The sequence below is a fragment of the Misgurnus anguillicaudatus genome, chromosome 21, assembly GCF_027580225.2.
Source record: "Misgurnus anguillicaudatus chromosome 21, ASM2758022v2, whole genome shotgun sequence".
NCBI lineage: Eukaryota > Metazoa > Chordata > Actinopteri > Cypriniformes > Cobitidae > Misgurnus > Misgurnus anguillicaudatus.
In genome coordinates this window covers 5410502-5413308 of record NC_073357.2, presented here as the reverse complement: position 1 = coordinate 5413308, position 2807 = coordinate 5410502, and the positions used below count along the sequence as shown (strand labels likewise).

The 2807-nt window shown below is 34.6% G+C and overlaps 1 pseudogene; it reads right to left on the bottom strand.

Moving 5' to 3' along the window:
• Positions 1-1210: 1210 nt before the first annotated feature.
• On the bottom strand, positions 1211-2504 carry LOC129442640 (secretory phospholipase A2 receptor-like; annotated as a pseudogene).
• Positions 2505-2807: the final 303 nt, after the last annotated feature.

The window sequence follows — 2807 nt, the reverse complement described above, 5'->3', positions numbered from 1 at the left end:
CCATCCTTTAAGCAGCCTTTGGGCCTTTTGTTTAGTTCTGGCTTCTGGGCACTGATTCGACCATGGAGGCCATTTAGAGACAGAATCCGATGGACTTCAGGTGACCAGTTCTCGTGGAGCTCTGCTGCAGTGAAAAATGGGCTGGCCTTGGATTTACGAGCCGACAAACTGTCTTCTCGAGCAGTTGCCTTCTGCCTGACCTGGGCTTGTCAAAAACATCTCCAGTCTCTTCAAATCTTTTTTTATCCTCTGTAATTGACTCTGAGACACATTGAAGGTGTTGCCCCATCAGCAGTGGATCTGGTCTTCAGCCTCTTGATAATCAAAACTTTAGTCTCAGGGTGAATCTTAGGCATGTTTGCAGAGGTCTAGTTGCAGTTAATGTGAAGGTCTAGGGGTCTTTTTATACACATCTGAGACCTAATTGATCCATTATTAGTCACAGATGAACCTTATATGACAAGGCAACAAGACTTATTGCTTTGCAAAAATTGACTCAATGGGCTTTACCAAGCTGTAAATATTAGAATACTTTTTGACAGTTTCGTTTTGCACTGAAACATTATTACAAAAGCTGTTGGGATTAAAATGAGCCATTTCTTGAAAACAAATTTCACTTCATGTCAATTTGTACACAAGCGACAAGACTTTTGTCAGGTAGTATATATCATTGTTATGGTTTGGTTACTATGGTGTGACGATGATCATGTTTGTGCATATGTTTTACTAGAAATGACTGCGGTAATACCATGGTAAATGATTTTCATGAGGGTTGTGATAAAAAAAATTGTTTAGTTTATTGTATGCTTCATAACATAAACAATCACTTTAAATTTGAGTTGTGGACTTATGTTTTTCAAATCTACAAAATCCATAGACTCAAAAAATTCAAGTTTAATGAATTATAAGTACAAAATGTTAAAAGGAATACCCACAAACCTTTGCGTGCGAGTATTTTGATTATTCACACTCAAACTGATAGGTCTTTTAAATAGTTAAAAATTAAAGGTCATAGGTTTTAGCTGATTTAAGCATTATTGATGTTGTTTTGTTGTCAGTAAAGGTTTTCTGTGAAATCACTATTCGGGTATTCAGTATTTGCTTTAGTAAATATTAACCCTGTTCAGCATGTTGTATTGCTCAGCACAATAATGAAATGGAAGTCAGAAATGCAATTTTTTGGTATATTTCTATAGTTAATTAAGTTTATTCACAATGAAGCCATAAAATCATGTTATAATATCATTAAACATACTAAATATAAAGCAAAGCAAGACCATTGAAGTTAACTGATTAAAGTAATTAAACACGTATATTGATATTACAAATAGTTGTTTAAACCAACTCAAATTTTAGTGCATTTGATTTTATGAAAAATATTGGAAGAGCTGGAACATTTAAGATACATTTACCTAAATTATTAATACACATCACTTATTATTTGTGTAAGTCAGGCTATGTACTCAAGTTTTTCAAGTAAATTTGAGGGCTGAAGTCTCGAGTTGAGTTTAACACAAAATGAGTTTTGCACAAAAATGCATGCAACAGTATGCACTCTATAAAAACATTATCTATGACCACATTTTTATGGATTAAAGACTGCAAAAGTCATGTAAATGTGTTTTATACAAATATAAGGAAAGGTTCAGCTTAGATTCTTAACATAACATAAAAGTGTCATATATCAGAATATCTATTTCAGACAGTTTATTTAATTCTTAATACAGACAAAGTTTAATTTCTCCTCACAGTCTTTAGGTTTCCAAACCTTTTTTACTATATCCAAAGCTCCACACTTGAGATTTCTGGGAGGGCACTGGAGCTCTCCCTCCGCAGACCAGGCTTTATATTCAACATCATCACCACTGACCCAGAACCAATATTCAGATAAAAATCGTAGTCCAGTCCATACATAAGCTGTCTGTGATGTTGTGATGTTTTTTATCACCTCTGCCATTTTCCACTCAGAGGTGATACTGACAAGATCAACGTAGTTTTGTCTGCAGTCGTCCAGAGCCTCTTCCCATGTCTTATTCTCATGTATCACTATCGGTTCAAAGTAGTCCATACAATAAAATGACAAAGTCCTACCGCATCCATCATTGATCAGTTTAGAATTCCATGTTGTTAGAAAAGCACATTTCTCAAGATCCAGATAGTTTGGTTCATAATTGTTCAACTGTTCAACTGGTTGTTTCTCACCTCCAGACCAAATCCATTCTGATGAGTTTGAAGGATTTTGGTATGCTCAAACCCAAACCCACACAGTAGATTTGTGGTTACTGGAGATCACCATCGCTTCTTGTGTGGTAGTAGTGGACAAATCATAATAATGCTTTCTGCAGTACATCTGGGCATCATTACAGTTCATTACGTCTTTCACATAAAAGTGTATTCTGTTGAAACTGAAGCTCAGTCCACAGAGGCACAGGAACAGATATATAGAAACAGTTGCCTTCATTTCTCTTCACAAGATTTACACGATACAACCTTGTTGAGCAGAAATCAACAATAATGTCATTACACACCCTCAAATGTTTTGTTATATAGAAACCAAACAACAAACACAAAACAGAAAATCTTTGACCAATCAGAAAATCTGGCTCAGTTTGCGTGTATGTAAATATTCATAATTACCATAAACTTTTCCATAGCAAATTTTGTGATACAAAGTAAACAGAAGACACTCTCTAGTTAAATTAAGAGTACAAGTCAGTGGAAAATGTGTAAATTTATTTATTGATTATTATCAGATGAAAGAAACCTTAACATTATAAGTGGACTACAGCAGTAGCATATGAAGAAAA